General features: G+C 43.4%; 1 protein-coding gene across 3 annotated transcripts in view; it reads left to right on the forward strand.

Annotated features, from left to right (window-relative positions):
- Nucleotides 1–2,929: 2,929 nt before the first annotated feature.
- The window catches only part of GPD2 (glycerol-3-phosphate dehydrogenase 2), a gene marked incomplete at its 3' end in the record, with an annotated part of 127,255 nt that continues 110,748 nt past the window's right edge, over nucleotides 2,930–19,436 (forward strand). Inside the window, exon 1 of one of the 3 annotated variants that reach the window (XM_080927153.1) lies at nucleotides 2,930–3,241. The remainder of the gene's footprint in view (nucleotides 3,242–19,436) is intronic. The other 2 variants (XM_080927152.1, XM_080927154.1) reach the window with 2 other exon arrangements.

Here is a 19,436-nt window from a genome sequence, read left to right on the forward strand (position 1 = left end):
TGTATGTGCATACTTGTAGGCCCTCAGAGGCCAAGGATGTTGAATTTCTGGGAGCTGGGGTTACAGAGGGCTGTGAGCTACCATGTGATGCTGGGAATTGAACCATGATCCTCTTGAAAAGTAGCAAGTATTCTTAATTGCTGAGCCATATTTCCGGACTCTTAAAAAACTTTTTTTAAATGAAATTGTTTGTAGGTTCCAAAGAACAATTCCTAAACTAATGAGTATCCTCTCATTCCCTGTGTGGTTATTTATTGTGATAAGAACTTGATTAAGCATTTGGGAAATTGGGTTCCTGTTAGATATTCCAGTTGTTTTTATAATACAAGTAAGACACCTGGGCAGAAGTAAGAAGGTTGGACAGATGCTGAATCGGGAACTCTCAAACAGCTTAAAAACATTTAAAGCTTTACCCTTTCGGCCAAGAGGGAATAATGGCTTTATAAATGTTCTGTTCCTTGGAAAATGTTGATGGATCTGGGTGTGGAGGTGACACATGCCTTTCCTCTCAGCACTCAAGAGCCAGAGGCCAGTAAGATCTCTGAGTTTGAGGTCAGCCTGGTCTCCCGAGTTAGAATTAACTGAGTTTAGAGACCCAGTCTCTAAAAACAAACCAGTCAACCAAACAGAATGGAGTAAATAAAGAGTAGTAAAGGATATTTTTAGTTTTTATAAGTTTCTGTGATATTTTTAAAGTAGTTACTTTAAACCTGTTCATTCTGAAATCACTCTTTGTTCACTAAACACTGACAGTCCCCTCCCCCCTTCTCTCTTTTTAGATAGGCTTCACTGTAGCTCTGGTTGTCCTGGAACTTGCTATGTAGACCACACAGATTTTGAATTTATTACCATCCTCTATCTCCAGGCAGCTGGGATTAAAGATGTGCCACTTTGTTTTTTTTTTTTTTAACAAAACAAACAAACAAACAAAATCCAAAAAAAAACATGTTCTAAGGTTGCTGTGATCTGGGCAGTTAGAAGCAAGCAGTAGTTTTGACTCATGTCCTCTCTATTTGTGTTTCTTTCTTTCTTTTTTTTTTTTTTTCAGAGCATTGGTCGAGATGAAATGTGATTCGCGGGTGAACAGTGCCAAAATGCAGTGGTTTTGACAACGAGGACTCCAAAGAAAATGCTGATTGTTCAGGGTTGCTGCCTGGCTCTTTGCCCGCTTCCACATAGAAGCCTCTTTTTCATTTTGGAGTCTTGGCGAATCCTTTTGAACACTTCTTATTCTGTGATCTTTTTTTTTGTTTTGGGGGTCCATCTTTCTCAAGTGCAATGCTACCCAGTGCTTCTGAATTCTCTCTATCCGGTCTCTCATCTAAGTTATGCCCAGGTCTGAGGGGGAGAGGGTGCTCGTGGGTGGAGAAGTTAGTGAAGGAGGGCTTTACATAGTTGGGCCTGGAACACACTGTTCACTTACGCATTCATTTAAAACCAACGAGCATTTAAACATCTCTTATGTGCACCAGAATGCGAAAGTGAATGCTGGGGAGGTTTCCTTTTTCAGGAACTGAAATCTTTCGGGTGAATTGTGGGAAGCCAGCCTTGGGCGCCTGATTTCGACCTACTTCTTCGTTGAGAAGCACACTGAACTTCTAAGTAAATATTTGGGATCTGAAAAACAAGAAAACAGAGAGTCAATGGTTTACTACTAGGGTTCTCAAACTAGAATCATTTAGGGCCAAGCTATTGAACACCAGCTCTCAGCCCTTAGTGTGAATCCAGTTCTCTGGAATGCTTGGTTAAGTCTGGAGCTCAGACCGGGGGCGAGTTTGTGACCCAGGTAGTCTCTAGCTCAGGTAATTTCATTCCTGCCAAGTTCTCAGATGAATCTGTACCAAGCACCATAGCTGTACTGTGAAAGGCACACTTTAAACGCTAAGGATTTTCAGGTTCATTCCAAACCCATTCAGGGGTATAGCGACAGAAGCTTGGTGTGCTGATAGCTCTTAGTTTCTAAATTTTAACGAGTCCAAGGACAGGAACGAGTTGTTTGCCTTTACAGTGTTTTTCTCTCCCAGAAGTTCCTGTGAGTTTGTGACTCCACATGTTTCTGTGAGTTAACTGTAGGGATGCTACAGTGTTTAAGAATACTAAACACGTGACTTAGTAATAAACCCTGCTACAATTTCCTTCGAACTAATTTGGCATGAAGAGCTTTTCTGATCAGTCCCTACATACTTTCAAACACCATGATCTCAGGATCTAAAGTCTTAAAAAGTGGGGTCTGTCGGAACCCAACCTGAGCCCTCCTTGGGTACCCTTGGTTTGCCCAACCCCTGTAGTTGCAACAAGTGAGCTGGGCATGCTCAGTGGGCAGGGTCGGGTTGGGAGGGGGTGCAAGTGGGAAGCCTGTGGCTCCGCAGCCCCGGCTCTCCGCCCCCCCACCCCCCACCTGTACGAGGCCTGGGAGCACTCAGCATCCCACCCTTGCTGATTGGGCTTGGTTTTCTCTGCGGGTCCCCGTGCCAACGTTCAGGCCCGGGGTCCAGAGGCCTGGAGCGCCCGCAGATCACGCTGTGGTATCTGGGCCGAGAGCTGCAGGCCGAGTCCCTCGGGTTCCCCCGACTCCTAGGCGCTTTCTAGGCCCAGGGAAGCCTGGCGACTGGGAGGCACGGAGGAGGGGACGCCGGATCCGAGGGCGCGCGACGCGTGATCAGGTAAAGCAACCCGGGCGGGCAGCAGGCGGGGAAACGTCCTCCTCCCGGGCAGATGGCAGGAGTGGCCCGCGTGGGGAGGGACAGAAACCCGACACCACGGTGGCTTCCCCGGCCTAGCTCAGCCCTCTCGTCTCTCCCCCAGCTGGCGACGAGTGGCAGGTTGTGGAGTCGCGCTCCGCCGGGGCGCAGAACAGGATCGCTAACCCGGGGAATGTCCAGCCCACGTCCCCGCGAGGCCCAGAGCGCGGGGTCTGTAGCCGCCCTTCTCCACCGGCGGCACTTCCGCGTCTCCCCGCCCGGCAAAGGAGCCCCGACCGCGGTGTCGCGGCGCAGGCGGTGGCTGAGTCGCCGGATCAGCCCCCGGGGGAGGCGGAGGAGCGCGAGGGGAGGAGGAAGTGGCCGGGAGGGGCGTCGGCGGGCGGGTCGGATTACCGTGGCCCCGCCTGACCCGGTGACATCCCGGCGCGCTCGCCGCGAGCTCAGGGCCACTCTGGGTCTCCGTGAGGCCGACTCTGTTCTGCCTGGAGGATCCCGACTCCCCTGCTCGCCGACCCTTCGTGCGTGACGACCGATCTCAGGTGTGTGCGTCCTTAGCGACCTGCTCCTCTGCTCTGGCTTCTAGGAGGAAGTGGTCCCTCTCTGACTTGTGTGACTGGGGCTGCGGTGGAGGTGGTGGCGGCGGGAAACTGGGGTAAGACTGAGAATTTGTTCCCACCAACGGAGGAGGAGCACAGTTCTCATTCAGGGTTAGGCTAGGCTGGAATACATTCGTGATACACTTTACCTAGCTGGAGGCAGGGCGTTCCCACATCAATGAAACTTTATGCAAACTTTTAAGTTGTGAATGTGGCTAGTCTAGTGTGGAGGCTTGTTGCTTTCCTTCTGTGGTGAGGCGGGGGAAGACCCTTCTGCAAGGAGGAGGAGGCTTTTTATTGAGAAACTCCTTTGCCAGGGTGTGACTGGCCCAGGAGGAAACGCAAAGTGTATACTCGCAACAGCCTCCACTCTCCACAAAGCAACTGAAACTTGCCAAAGAAAGTTTGCTGAGTACTGCAGCTGTAAGGCTTTTAGCAGGTGATGGTCCCTAGACCGACCGTCACCTCTAAGAAGATAGATCTATGTTCTCCTGAAACAGCCTTTCTCAGGCAACACAAGTTCTCACAAAATCTCAGTGACGGGGGCATCTAAGTGTCACAACAAATAAATACCCCAGGGGGTTGCTACAGAAACAGCTAAAAGCTACATTTGTCAATTCCTACAAGTAGTTGAGAGAAAGAAGTTGGTAAATTAATGTCCTGTTTGCTTAAAACAAACTTTGCATTTTGCATGTATTTCAAAGTTTGGGTGTCTTGGAGTTTTTTTTTTTTTTTTGTTGAAGGTGGAAAGTGTTGGTGATGGTCACTCTGGGACCAGGGACTTCTTGGGAGCTATTGATTAGCATGGGAGGCCTTGATTCCGATGCCCAATCTATATAGCAAGTGCTTCCCTGGGGCCTTAATGATGAGTGCGTTGAAACCTCCCCTTGTTTCTCATAGGGACATTAGTCAAAAGAGCACCACACTTCCTTTATTTTAGCAATCTAACCTCAATGAATAATGGAAAAGAGAATTTGGGATGAGAGACAAAGTTGTTAGAACTTTGCTTCCTGAGGACATTAGTCACATAGTCACTTTCTAAGTAAGTCATTCTAGGCAGCACTGGGAAGGCAGTTGCATGGTTCACAGTTAATGAGAGAGACACAGAGTTAGCAGTTCTCAGTGGATGTCACACCCTGCTACTGAGTCTTGTAATTAATGTCATTTATAGACATAAATCATGTTGTCATATTGATATAATTCTTACATTACCATGTATTTATGTCCTGTCCTTAGCCAGGATGGAAGTTTTGACTAGAGTCTGGAATAGTGTCTGGATTGTAATGGGCTCCCACAGATGCTTTCTCCAGCACTGGCTAAATTAGAACAATGTATCCTGAGTCTAAGAAAGCTTAGGGAACATGTTGAAGTTTACTAAGTCTCATAGGCAGAATATGGATAATAGTGTTCAACAGATCTACAATCTCTAGTAATACTCCCCAGAGGCAAGAAGCTCCAAAATGTTAGCATCCTTCCTCGTTGTTTTCATTTGAATTGAAAAAAACCAAATTTTTGGAAAAAGCATACAGCTATCCAGGTAATTTAGTTTTCATGTGTCATGCTGGAGGAGGGCACGAGGCACTGTGGTTATTAGAAGAGGGAACAATTTGCAGACCATTATCTAATTTCTTTTCTTTATTTTTGGAACCATGGAGATGTTTTCTGAAACTTGATTCGTTCTGCTCAATGCCTGGACTATAAAGGCTACCCCAAGTTCAGAAGCAATACTTCAGAAAACACTAGAAATTATATAGAGGCCACCTTTGGCTTCTTAAAAGAAGAATTATGCAGTAGTGTGCACCATTACACAGTAGTAATAAATAGTAAATAAAGGAAAATTCCTGTTAGCTGTTTTTAATTAATGTATGATGTGTTTAATGTATTATGTGTTAGATAAAACACGCTTTCAGGTGCTACATAACATCATTTTCATCAACTATGTATGTAACTATGGTCCTAGTTTCTTAGTGAGGTGGAAGCCATCTTAGTTTTGTGTACATCCTGTGATGTTTTTCAGAATAAGAGATCACCTAATGAGACCCTACAGATATGACTGTTGATGGCTGAACTTGTTGGGGACAAGAGAGTACCACTGATAACAGGCTTAAAGCAGCCTAAAGTCAAAATTGATCATCATTTTAGAAGTCCATATTGGTCCAAACATTGTACTTAGGCTTGTCTTGAAGTCAGGGAAATCCTCCTGCCTCAGCCTCTCAAATACCAGGATTATAATATGCAGGGGCTATCATGCTTTGCTTTGAAGTAGGTTTTAAATGCCCACGAAAGCATTTGGATAATTCCACTACAGTTTGTTCCTTTGAGAGAAGAAGAAAATGCACACATAATGTTATAGGAGGAGGAACTGTTAGTGCTCTGGGTCAGAAAGGATGTAATTCTTTGTGCTTATTGTATCTGGTTTTCGAATTGTTGACCGGATGGAAAAAAATAGGTGTGTGCTTGATGTGTGATCGATTACATTCAGCTTCTATGGAGAAAAAAAAAAAAGAGCCGAGGTGTTTGCAAGCCAGCAAATGTCTAATTTTAGGATAGACCTTTTCTTATATTCGAAAGCCAGAGACATATCTCAGTGTCACTGTAGAGTTCAAAAGCAAGAGCTGCTGATACAGCAGTGTGAAGTGATACTTGTCTTTAATTCCAGGACTTAAGACAGGAACTCTATATAGCCCTGGATGGCCTGACACTAGCAATTAGACCAGGTTAGACTAGAACTCAGAGATTCATCACACCCAGCCTTATCTATATACTTACTTCCTCTTTTTCTGTGAAGAATTTTCTTTTGATTCTCCCAACATCAAATATTCTTTGTGCTGCAAAGCATGGTTTGTTGTTCTTCTGGGCGAAGCCTTGGTTGGCTTATTAAAATGAAAGAGAATTATATAGTGGATTTTAGTTCTTCTCAATTAAACATTTACTGCTAGATTTTGAAATAACAAATACAGGAGCTGGGTGCAGTGAAAGACCCAGAATGCCAGTTCTCGAGACCACCCATTAACAAAGCATAAGAAGTACCCAGTCTCCGTTCCTCACCCTGGAAAGTCTAAGACTCTTGGGATCTCTGGCTTGAGTACACTTTTGTACAGTCATGAGGTTACTCATAGTAAATGGCTTCAGGGATAGGAGCTGGGTCCCCTAGGCTTCACTGCTGAGATCAGAGCTGAGACTTCCCTTGCACCTTTGACTTCTGGGAAGAGAAAGAGGTTAGAGATAATGAACAGTGGAGGCCTGATGATCCTGAGTCCATAATGGAACTCTCATAAAACCCTAACTCATGGGTTTGGAAAACCTGGATTTCAGAATATTTGAAGGGTGGGAGGAGAGAGGAGGAAACTCCTTGGCCCTGATTCCTTGTGAACCATGGACTTCTTTATTTCATGTTTGTATTTGTTTATTTTTGTTTGTTTATAGTTATTTATTTATATTATTCTCTCTCTCTCTCTCTCTCTCTCTCTCTTAATTTATTTGAGATGAATATCACTATTATATTCTTGGGTGGCCTGGAATTTATGTAGATCAGACTGACTTGGAAGCCTGGAATTTACGGAGATCTGCCTGCCTCTGCAGGGATCAAAGGCATGTGGCACCACGCCCCAGCTTGTTTTCATTCTTCATACTATTTACAATAGGCTTGAAAGGGCCTGTCCCTGAATCCGAGTTATCATAGCCTATTACCAAACTTGGAAAGGTTCAGGGATTCCAGGTTGGTGGACAGTTGGAAGGGTAGGTAACCTGGGAAGCCAATTGTGTGCTCACTGTCTGAAGTACATTTGTGTGTGTGTGTAAGTTTGTGGAACTGAATTATTTTAATTAATTAAATAATTTTACCTATATGAGTGCACTGTTGTCTTCATCTACACTAGAAGAAGGCATCAGATCCCTTTATAAGATGGTTGTGAGCCACCCTGTGGGAATTGAACTCAGGACCTCTGGAAGAGCAGTCAGTGTTTTTAACTTCTGAGTCATCTCTCCAATCCAGGGAACTGAACTCTTAACCTATGAGCTCTGTGCTATTATAGGCAGCTAATCCAGATTTGAGTTAAATTACAGGATTCTTTAAAAGAAACAAGAACAAAGCCAACAACTTGGTAGTGGTTTCATACACCTTTAATCACAGCACTCTCTGAGTTCAAGGCTAGCCTGGTCTACAGAGTTAGTTCTAGGACAGCCAGAACTACACAGAAACCCTGTTTCAAAAAACTAAAACCAACCCACCCACCAACCAACCAACCAACCAAACAAACAAACAAAAACCAAAGATATATGAAGAAAAAAATTGCAGGATTCTTGGTATTCTCTTGAAATAGGGAGAGTGGTGTAAAAAACTGACACACTTGGTGTCAGGAGTGCTTTGAATACAGGAACAGTTTTCTTGTCTATCTGTGGTGACACAATTTTACATTATTTGGAACATTTTTTAGTTATTCAGGCAAACTTGAATATTAATGTATTTCTCAACAGTGAGATACTCTAATAGTCTGGGTATGTCTTGGGAAATGACTAGATGGTGACTCTTTTGGGGGACCCTTATCTTTGACTGCCCATGTAATTTTACATCTAGTTTTAATTGGTATGGAAAGGAGACTTCAAAACCATAATAGAGAAACCAGTTACATAAGATTTATGGAAGCTGGTGCTGTCAGACAAGAGTGCTTCTGACAAGGCTTTGTGACAGTGGAGCAAGAGGCTTGTGATTTACAACTGGAATTATTCCCTTGTGCTTGTGTGCAGGTGGTTGCTAGGGCAATGTGGACATTTTAGCTGCTTCTGTACCCATGAGGAAGGAAAGTTGTGTTCACTGTAAAGGGCTCTGGGAACATGTGGTTAAGATTTTATGCTATTATATGTCTGTGTAACCCAAGAGGTTGAAATCTGAATGTATTTCAAAGTGACGAAAACAATGGTTTAGAATACTCTGTTCTCCATGGTTCTTTTCCTTTCCTTTCAATGGAATAAATAAAGGATGTTGTGTTGAATTGTAATGAAGTCAGAAGTGCCTTTGATCATGCCCCTCTTTGCTCTGCCCTTCCTGGGGTCCTCCTGTCCTGTGGCATCAAGTCTAAGTATTTGTCTTGGAGTTCAGGATACCTCCAGTTTTGCTTCCGGATTCCCCCCACTCTCACTGGGTTCTGTCAAGTTTGAAGTAAGTAGAATTCTTTAAACCTGCTTCATTTCATAGCTGCCTTTTGCCAGTCAGTGTTCTCTCTTCAGTTAACTATTGAAGGTCCTCCATTTCCAATTTCATGAAGCTTCCTCCATCCCTCTCCCAGTGAGACGTGTTGCTTTATCTCTTTCATATACAATTAATTTAAAATTTTATTTGTGTGTGTGTATGTATGTATGTATGTATGGTGTTTGTGTGTGTGTGTGTGTGTGTGTGTGTATGTGTGTGTGTGTGTGTGTGTGTGTGTTGTAAAAATTATTTAATCCTGGCCTGGGGTTTCCACCCTGCCTTTGGCCATTTAGTTCCTGGATAAAAGACACATACGTTTTCTATTTTTAATAAGCCTTCAATAGCACATGAGCAACTAAGTGCTCTTAACTGCAGAGCCTTCTTTCCAGCCTCCAAGTTCCTTAGATTCTAAGGGAACAGAAACTCAGTGACCATTTATGTAGGTGAAGTCGAGGACCACTCAGGAGAAGAGGTCAAAGTTGACAGAGGAGAGGAGGTCAAAGTTGACTAAGGAGAAGCTTACTCCAGAGCAAGCCTGAGGTTACGGAAGCAGGGCTTCGGAAGTTTCTAGACTCATGGAATTTAAGCCCACTGAAAACAAAGTGCTTATGACTTTCATCCTGCCCATGTGGAAGCCTCTAGTCTCACCCATGGTTCTGTCAGACCTTAGTCTGACATTTCTTCTTACTGTGCACTTGGAGATTCTTTGTCTAGCCTTTCTGGATGTGGCTTTCCTGCTGGAGGAAGCTGGATGCCTTACACCTCCCTGTTGTAGGCCTGAGCTCATAGGGCTCATCTCAAACATATTTTCACCAACCACCATGAGACCCTTCTTCAACCCTCAGCCCCCATTAAGAGGTTTTGATTGGGCAAGTACTGGTTTCCTGGCACTGTGCCAAGCGCTCCATCTCCTGTTTCACAGATCAGCAGTGAATCCCCTTGTATAAAGGATCAGTGGAGGTCAGAGAGGAATATCAGCTACTCATTCAAAGCCACAGAGCTTCTTTTTGGTTTGATAGAAACTTCTGGAAATCTTTGAAGAAAGATATGAAGAAATAATTTTATTTCTTCCGATACACCCCCACCCTCTTTTTTTCTTCTTTTATTTCTTTCTTTCTTTCTTTCTTTCTTTTTTTTTTTTTTGAGATAGTAATGTGGTCCACCTTGGCCTTCATCTGTCTGTGGCCCAAGCTAGTCTTGAACTCTTGGCTCTCCTGAGATTACAGGCATGCATATGCCAGCTTCCTCCACCCCCTCTCTTCACCCGGTGACTCCACAGTTTTCTTTGGATTTGACTTTAGGAACCCGAGAGACATTGTTCTGAACTTCTTAGGTTTTACAGATGTGTAAACAACTCCCACCTTCGTATCAACCCGGTTTCCACTTTCACATCTAGGCTCCTGACAGCCCTGTAAGTCATGAACATATAGAAATTTGTTTGCCTGCTTCAACCAGGAAACCGCTTCCCTCACCTGACTTATACATCACAGTGAGTTTCTCCATGTCTTTATTGTCTTGAGACGCTGTAACGAGCGCCTGACTGGAATTTACTGTTCTCTTGCGTCTAATTTCTTGCTACCGCTTTTCCTTCTAGTATCATCTTGAGCCTTTCAACCCAACGTATTTCATAATTGCTAGTGGTTAGAGCAGACTAAACTCTTGTAACAGAGGGATCTGAAAATAGACCCAGGCTCAAGGACAAGCTCATTTCTTCTGTGTCGTTTTGGTTGGCATATATGGCTTTCTTCTCTTGGTGTAGACTCCATGGATCCCTCTGTTTATGATGAAGTCCTTTCTTCCAGCTTTGTTTTCAGCCCCATCCAGCTAGTGGAAAGTGAAGGGAAGAAGCATTTCTACCTTCTCAACAACAAGTCTTAAAGTGAACGCGTCAGCACCGTTCACATTGGCTTGGCTGGAAGGAAGATTGCTAATGTCTTCTAGCTAGGAGCTAGCAAGGACCATGGGAGAATATAGGTCTTCCAGTGATATCATTTTCATAGCGTCCTTCATCTTATACCAGGAAGACAGAGGTGGAATATCAACTCTCAGGTACTCTTTCAACTCCCAAAGTTGATACTTTCTTTTCCTATTAATTAACTAATTAATTAATTAATTTTCTGTGACATGTTTTTTTCTATGTAGACTAGACTGTTCTTGAACTCACAGAGATTTACTTGCCTCTGGAATTCTTGGATTAAAGGCATGTGCTCCCTTCAGTTACTTTCTGAAAATTACCCTTGCTCCCATTTAATTTTTATTACTGTTTTTAAAGATATATTGGGAGTCGTGGTGCATTTATTTAATCCAGGACTCAGGAGGCAGAGACAGGAAGATCTATGTGAGTTTGAGGCTAGCCTGGCCTACAGAGTGAGTTTCAGGACAGTCAGGGCCACACAGTGAGACCCTGTCTTTAATAAAACAACAGAAAATTTGGTTTTATTATCTTTTTGTAGGACAGGGATTTGCCGAGTATCTCAGATCAGTTTTAACACAAATTATTCTGCCATAGCCTCCAAAGGCCAGGGATTACAGACGTGTACAACTATGCAGGACGGTTAATTTGCATTTAAAATATTTACAAGAAGGCTCCAACTTCCCAACGTAAACAGGACCAAACTCAAACTGTGCTGTCAGCCCACACTTCTAGCTGTATGCTCACTTCCTGCCTTTCAGCTGAGCTCCATGAAAGTCTGCCTTCATGTTTCCCCTTACTTCCTTGCCCTGCACTCTAATTTTTGGAGCATCTAAAATTCTGGGTCCGATTGCAGATGAATCCTTTTCTATCACATTTATCGAGGTCCTGACTGGCAAGCCAATGGGTTTTTATTTTTTATTTTTTTTTGAAATTTCTCTATTTTGCTCAGTCTTTTTGCCTTGTGAAAGTGAACTCACCAAGTTGCTGTGACACCTAGCTTTCCTTTGGAGTCCTCCTTACGGCAGTCTTCAGGTTTCTTCCCGGGCTTTATTCACAACTCATTAGCTTTTCTCTTCAGTTGCTCACACCATCTGAATTATCCCTATTCTGGATTTGGGTGATGTTCAAATCAGCATCTCCAGCTACATCTCTGGGGGCCTGGTTGCTGACACCAGTGGTTACTCCCTCACTGATGTATGCTCAGTCAATGGCAGGACCATCCTTTTTTGTCTCTGGGCTGTTCCTCTGTTCACTAAGGAGCAGTAGGGCCTTTCTTACCCCCTATATATATGGTCTATTCTTCAAATCTATCAGCCTAATGTGTGCTGACCATCTCCCTACCAATTAGGACTATAGTGATCTACAGGTCACTCTCTACTCCTGTAGAATTTAGATTTTTAGCGGAGGAGAAAGGCATGATTGGTATTAAACGGTGAACAGGTATTTGAGATGACAAGAACTATATGATTATCGCAGGTTTGTCTGACTCGGGAGAGTATGTCTCAGAATCTGACATTTTCCTCGAGTCATGAAGGCCCAGAAGGAGCTGTCTTCGCAAAGATGAGCTTCAGTGCCTTCCAGGCAGAGGGGGCAGGAGCCATCAAAATTTTTGGCATAGCTACTGTGGTGGCCTCATGACTTTAATCTCAGCACTAGGGAGGAAGAGGCAGTTTGATGTCATCCTGGTTAAAAAGTGGACCAGGCAGAACTACACAATGAGATGCTGTCTCAAACAAACAAGCCAAGCTGTGTGTGGTCATGCCAGGTCATAGAATGGGAGTGGGAGAGATTACTCAGGGGGTAAGAGCACTGGCTGCTCTTCCAGAGGACCTTAGTTCAATTCCTAGTACCCACTTGGTGGCCCACAACCAACTGTAACAGATTAGGATGTGAACATCTTTAGGGTGTCTATATGGAATTTTTTCATAACATTGAAGAGAAACTTTGTTAAGTCCTCAAAGCTGGGCTCTGTAGGTTTTAATCCAAGTTACAATGCTTTGGTCTCTTTCTAGGGTGGATTCTGTGCAGGCCGTTAAGATGATGTATTGTAGACTCTTGTCAGTCACTCAAATGGGCATGACGGCTCATGTTGTTAATCTCAGAGCTTGGAAGCTGAAGCAAGATGACTGTTCTAAGTTTGAGGCCAGTTTGGGCTACATAGGGAGCTCCAGGCCAGGCTGCAACCCAGAGGGAAACCTTGTTTTACAGCATCAACAAAAATACAGTCTTTTTGTTTCTTAATGTCTGTCTTCTTAGAAGAAGGCCTAACCTAAGATTATTTAAAAGCTTAATTTTCTTTGACAGAAAGGTACTTCCTATACACTAGGAAGTTAATAAGTTTTGTTGGTTACACTTGAGCTGCTTTGTAGGGTCATGGACTTTTATAATATATAATAATTCTCTACTTGCCAGGAACCAACTGTGGGTAGTAGTGATTCTGTTGAGACTGAATGCGGTCAGTCTGCCTTGGCTGCTGCAAAAAGACAAAGGTAGTGGGCAATACCAAAAAAAGAACTTCAGCTAAAATTACAGAATTTAGTTGTTTAGCTGAAAAAATATCACGTGAACAACCATTGGGTTAAAGGTGAAAAGAAATGGACAGATTTAGGAGATGCTTTTGAAATAGATTGGTGTCTAAATTCAATAGTAGAGTAAGAAAAAAGGAATCAAAACAAAGGGTTCCTTTTTTTTTTTTTTTTTTTTTTTTAACTTGAGCCTCTAGGCTTGATGGAAGACAGAAAGCATTCTGGTTTGTCTGCACTGAGTTTGAGGTGCTTCTTAGACATTTTATGAAACTGGGTAGATAGAAATCTGAGAGACTGAAAGGCATTTATGCTGAATTGACACGTTGGGGGAATTTTTTGCACATAATATATGTTTGATACTGCATGGGATTTCCTATAGACAATGTCGAGAAAGGGAAGGGCCCGGTGATCAGTTGTTAACGTAGAATTGGTGAAATAGTTCATGTTTGATTTTGACTTGAGTCGAGAAGCTGGGATAAAAGCTTACTGGTTTGAGTTGTGGAGGTGGAAGCCATACTCTCAGAAAACTCAAGAAATGGGAAGAAAACCGAAGAAACAATGCTTGCAAGGTGATGTTGTAGAGGGAGGTTTGTTAAGCCCAGTGGATAGTGGAATGATGTTCTAGTGATGACAGCTGGAGAGAGGACTGGGCAACAGAAGGAATTAAATTGCTGAAGAGTAAGAAAGGGAGACTGTGTAAATGGAGGGCTTGGCCTTTCCTAGACATGGGATACTTGGTTCTTATTGTAATGAAGGGGAGGAGAGGGGAGGAGAGAGAGAGAGAGAGAGAGAGAGAGAGAGAGAGAGAGAGAGAGAGAGAGGGAGGGAGGGAGGGAGGGAGGGAGGGAGGGAGAGAGAGAGAGAGAGAGAGAGAGAGAGAGAGAGAGAGAGAGAGAGAGAGACTGCATATAGGGAAGATGGAGATGGGGCAGAGCTGGGGTGGGATGGTCTTGCCATTTTACCACCCAGACTTTCCCTGAGATGCTGCTGCTGGGTCAGGAGGGATGAACAGGGGTTTCAGATGGACATGGTAATGCTTCAGTTTGGTCAATGAACATTGCCCATTAGATACTTGTGGTTCATGAGTTTAAGTTGGGAGGATTTGTGGTTGTGGGTCCTCCCTGCCAAGTTATTTGTTTAGTTATTTGGGTGAATGAATTGAGAAGATAGGTCGACGAGACTAATTTGTTTGAGGAGTTTAGGTAAAGAGGAAGAAGGGTGCTTGCACAGGAGGGATTACAATAACAAACATTTGTCTTAAGCTGAGCATTATGAGAACTGACTCCAACTAGAACAGAAGGTCAGTGAGTGGCTTTGGGAGCCATTGAAACTGTCAGGCTAAAGGAGATGGTAATTCTCACACACACAGTGCTTTGAAGAAGAACTATGATGCTTAAAACAGACTTTATGATTATGAGAGCCTAAGACTGAGTCAAAGAAAAAGTTCAGCAGAGGTCAGGGCCTTGAGGGTTAGAGCCTCCAGGTAAATACAGAGCTGAGTTTGGAAAGGAACAGGTACTAAGGTCATCAATGAAGGAGCAGTAGATGGATGGGTGACAGCAAAGGAGGGATAGTAAGAGGCCGTTAATTGTTTCCATTGTGCTGTATGCCTGCTTCGAAGAACAATAGGACAGGAAAAAAAAAAAAAAAAAAAAAACAGAAACCAAGGGTCATGTTCTGTTTGACTGGCACATTGGTCTTTTTTTTTTCCTTTTTGAGATTGTAATATGACTGCAACATTCCCTTCTTTCGTCATCCTCCGAGCCCTCCTGTATACCCTTCCCTGATCTCTGAAGTTCATGTCCTCCTCTTTTGTTGGTATTGCATGAATATGCACATATATTCCTAAATATAAAAGAGGTAAAGTTTAATACTGCGAACAATTTATTTAGTTCTTTTTGACAGTGTGTCTTTATCTAAACTAGGGACATACAATCTTTTATTTCAATCTTTTGAGCACTGAGATTATAGGTATGTGCTAGCTCAGAGTATCAAGAGTTAACTGTAGTAGCCAACCTGAGCTACATAGTAGATATGAGGCCAACCAAGGATCCAAGAGATGCTATTTCATAAACAACAACAAAAAAGCAAAGCGAAAAGGAAAAGGATAAAGAAAGCATAGGCAGGCAAATAAGAGAAAAGTTCCATCTACCTCCAGATTGGGAGATTTTTGGGGATATTGGCAACGTTGTCACCAAAACAACTCAGATGCAATGTGAACAGACCAGCTTCTTGTGAAATGAGATTAGTTACTTGGTAATCACTTCATTACAGGAAAGACCAGGAAGGGGGCTCATCATAACTGGTTCAGGTATTTCAGTATAGTCCTTCCTTTTACTGGCTGAAGATTAGACTCCAGTGTGTGAATGAAACAACACAGCCTTGTTTGGATCTGTGGAAAGGGGGGCTTTTATGCTTCAGAGTTGAGAACTCAGGTTCACTCTTACCTCCCTGAGTCTAGCCTGGAAGTGGAACACTGGGAGAAGAGATCATGATAGAGTTTGAAGGGGTAGATTCTGGGGTCTAGAGGGTAGAGTGAGGTTGGGGAATGAGGCACTGGGTAGGTGTCATCAACACAACCAGCTGTGTCTTAGTTCATCTTCTAGAGGTGCTTCAGAGAATACAGCAGCTAGCGCAGAGCTGCCCTCCCCATCCTTCTAGGAATGTGGTTAGGATTCATATTGTGTGCCGACTAGAATAGCCTTCACAAGACAGTATGGAGTTAACCAGTGTGCTTCACTGGCCATAATTTGTTTACTGGGCAAAGTCCAAATTCCTTTGAATTCTCAGAAATCATATGAGATATTTAATAACTACCCCACCTTGCCCTTTTTTTCATCTCCCTCTCAGTTATGATTGCTCTGTTGCTCAAGAGTCCTGCGTAGATGGCCACCCTGAACTTCTACCTCATTCTAATCTTGCTTACCTTTGAGGAAGGGCTATAACCCGCCAGAAGTCCTTCTTCAGGTAGGCTGGCCAAACTTTACTAGAACTAAGATGGCTGCTAGTGACAACAGACTCTAGCTTTATTATAAGACCAGCTGCTCTGTAAAGGACATTCTCTAGTACCTGACTGTCACCACATGTCGTGGTGGCTGCTGGATGTATCATAAAAAGAGTAAAAATAGATGCTCATACTCAAATCATTCTTACCCATACCTAGAGAGATATTAGGCTTTCCCTTTACTATCCCGTTCCTCTCCTCTGCCTTGTCTACCGTAACTAAAAGCACAAACCCTGCAAGGCTTGAGGGCTTGCTTGGTATTTCTCTCTCACAGCTATTCCTGACCAAGAATAAAAGTTTCCAGTTGATAGTCAGTCTTGCTACTGGTTCTACAGTTACCAGAGAGAAAAAGGACCATGCTGTGGGCAGTATCTAGTAACATTACTGGCTCCTGCTTTTGCATCACATGGGTTTTCATTCCCCTGGGAAGCCCCGTGTTCACCTTGGCATCTTTTCTCATAGTCATTTGGACTCTGGACCTTTAACAATAGAGTTACTATTGCTTTCTCTACAGCTGCCCCTAGGATCTTCCTTCCTTCTTCTCCCTCAGGGATAAGCAGTCCTTTAGCTTATTCATACATTTCTTTTATTGCTGATTAATTAATTTTTTGACAAAGGGTCCCATTATGTAGTCCTGGCTGTTCTGGAACGTTTTCTGTAGACCAGACTGATCTTGAACTCACAGAGATATGTCTGTTTCTGCCTTCCGAGTGCTGGGATTAAAGGCCTGTGCTACCAGGTGGCTTTCTATTATTTCTTTTAGAATCTCCTTTTCTAAATTGTGATTTCCTTCAAGGCAGAATCCACAAATTAGTCATTCACAGGTTTAACACTGAAAGTATGGTGCTTATTAACTTTACATATTGCCTTTCTTTTGTAAGATCAAGATGTGTTATCTATACTTTTAGATTATCTTTGCTTTTACATTATTTTTAAAAATACAGTATCATAGTCCAGACTAGCTTTGAATTGACTTTGTACCCAAGGTTGTCCTGAGCTACCAGGTTTATTGTCTTTATTTTCTAAGTACATACACTCTCCAGATTTTGCCTAGACTCCTGCCTTTAGTCCCCCACCTCACCCTCTTACCAGTGAAGGGAATCTGTTGAAAGCAAGAGTGAGTACAGAAAATCCTTTATCTGTGTGACCAAGGTAATTAAGACGGAAAGCTAACAATCTGAGTTATGCCTCATTCACGGTAGTCATGGCTTTGGGTTGGGCTGTAATAATTAACTTCTTTAGTTACATAGCATAATGAAGGCAGATGTTAGTGGTTTTCTGGTGTGCTTAAGTATAATCGATTGGCCTTTTTCTACCATCACCTGATTATGCCGAGGGTAAAGACTTGCTTCAAAGTCCAGTTTCTTTAAGGTCTCTTCAGATGTAAGTTTCCTTGTTCCACATGAACTAATAATACTTCTGCATTACTAAGGTTTGAGATAATGTAAATCAGATACCAGCAGTATGAAAGTTGTGAGTCACCGTGATGTGCAAGAACAGCAGTGAGTCACTCCTCTGCACCAGTGGATGGTAGTGGTGGAAAGGAGGCACGGCTGGGGGCTGGCTGCTTTAGGTGTCTAGGATGAATGACAGGGACGGTGTGATGGGTAACCAGCTAGTGGGACTTCTGGTCTAAAGTTGGCATGCTCTGAGTGAGTGAACAGGGAAGACCCATTTTGATATTTGGGTCTCAGACTGTTCGTAGGTAATTCCTGGAAGAGTAATATGCCGTGGGTGGTGTGTCTTCATGTCCTGAGACCAGCATACCATTTCTAAGGCACTGCACTTTTAAGAAATACCTTGATTTCTTTAGAAAGATTAACTTACAAAGTTAACTGTTTTCATAGCTGTTTTGTTGCTTTATATTAGTAGTTTTTTTTTTTTTTTCTACACGGAGATGTGATTGAGTCAAAAGCAACTTCCCAGTTTCACTGAAATAAATACTAGAAGAAACACTTTGCTATTCCAAAGAGAGGAAAAAAAAAAAAAAAAAAAAAAAAAAAAAAAAAAAAAAAAAAAACTACACTTGGGCACAGTTGTCCTGGTGGATTAACCCCAGAGGGTTAATCCAGGACACAAACCTTTGATCAGGATTCGTACAGGGAAATGCTTTCAGTTCATGCCCACTCACAGTGTTGAAGGTACAGCCACTGGACTTCACGTGATTGCAGCCTGACCCGAGGGAAAGTCAGCTCCCTCCCTTTGACTTCTGCAACCATCAACCTGTGGCCCAGATCCTCAGTAGGTGCTGGGCTTTGTACGGATTTGTGACAGGCCACTCGGCAAATAACAGTATCTCTTCTGTTTGAGAGAGCGTTTATTCTGGAAGGCGATATTAGAGAAAAGTTGGAGGAGACCTACTGACTGTCTTACCAGAAAACACCAGGATTTATTTATGAGTGAAAAGTGTGCCTGGATCAGTGCAGGTGCTGGGTAGGCCAAAGCAGGGCTGTATCTCCATGAAGGCAGTTGAGGAGTGGCCACATCTGCATTGTGGGCGTGCAGAGTGTTCATGGGAGCCTATAGGTGCTTAGAAGTCTTAGATATCACGGTGGCAGTTGTCAGGTACTGTATGTTTTCATGCAGGCGAGACTTTAAAGAGGACCTATCTAAACTCACTATTGTCATACAGCCTGTGTTGTGCTGAAGGGCTGCTGGTGTCTAATGTGTGGCACAGGTTCTCCCACAATGGATGTTGCGCTGAACTGGACAGTGGTGTCAAATGAATATGCCATACCACCGGAATGTGCCCAGTCAAGCGTGACCTGGCTAAGGGTGGCACCTGCGACCACCGGGAACCTGTCTGTACTCTGAGAAGGGGCTGTGCCAGGCAAACAAGTATTAATTGTTACTGGCAGGGGAGGAAGCAAGGCTTAGCTCATCCCAGCACAGGCTGTGAGCTTTTCTCTGTGAGCTTTTCTCTGTGAGCTTCCTTTATGGTCTCATACCATTGAAGGTCTGCTGTGTGAATGGTCCACCTAAGAGATTCTAGACTTTGGTAGCCTGGAGTCTACAGCACAGTAGCAGAAAGGTAGAAAGCAAGAACCAAGCCCTGAAGGTTGTCCTCCAACCTTGGAGTGTATGCTGTTGATATGTGGCTATATTATACGTACGTCTCTCTGTCTCTGTGTCTCTCCTTCTCTCTCTCTGTCTGTCTGTCTGTCTGTCTGTCTCTGTCTCTGTCTCTCTCCTTCTCTCTCTCTCTCTCACACACACAGATTGAAAAATGCAAAGGTAGTTTTGCTTCAGTTTAACTGAATGAAAAGAAAAGAAACAAAATGGAAAGGCCATGACTGCTCCTAGGTGTGGTGGAGGAGGAAGTTTATGCGGAGAGCATAGAAAGAGGCAGGCACATCTGAGAGAGTCCAGGGTGGACATGACCCTGAATCATGTAGGGATAAAGGGAGGAGGAGGAGGGAGAGAGGAGAACCAAGTATAGCAGCCAGGAGGCCAAAAAAGGGCAGAGAGGAGGTAATCAAAATGTCTGGACTATATAGGGAAGAGCC

Source organism: Micromys minutus (genome assembly GCF_963924665.1).
Source record: "Micromys minutus genome assembly, chromosome: 13".
NCBI classification, from domain to species: Eukaryota; Metazoa; Chordata; class Mammalia; order Rodentia; family Muridae; genus Micromys; species Micromys minutus.